We start from the raw sequence: 332 nt of genomic DNA on the forward strand, positions 1-332 counted from the left end.
TCGCTTGAAATGCCGCCAAACGTCTTCACAGGTTTTTGTACCACTCAGTAGGTGCACAGGTGCATCCCCAGTGCTCGTCAGCAAGACGCTCACGGGAGCCATCATTTAGACATCCAAAAAGAAAAAGGGAGCACACTGCCTTGCATTCAAGCGGAAAATAGCCCCAAGGCATCATGGTAAATGCAGTCATTTAAATATAAATAGCGAGAATTTTTCAAAAAATTATTCACCCTAAGTAGGTGCAGCAAGTGCCGTATCGCTGTAGAAAGTCTTTCACCTAAGGTAGGTGCAGCGAGTGCCGTATCTCTGGACACGTGTTTCTGGCTTTCGGC

The sequence above is a fragment of the Pleurodeles waltl genome, chromosome 5 (genome assembly GCF_031143425.1).
Source record: "Pleurodeles waltl isolate 20211129_DDA chromosome 5, aPleWal1.hap1.20221129, whole genome shotgun sequence".
Classification (NCBI taxonomy): Eukaryota; Metazoa; Chordata; class Amphibia; order Caudata; family Salamandridae; genus Pleurodeles; species Pleurodeles waltl.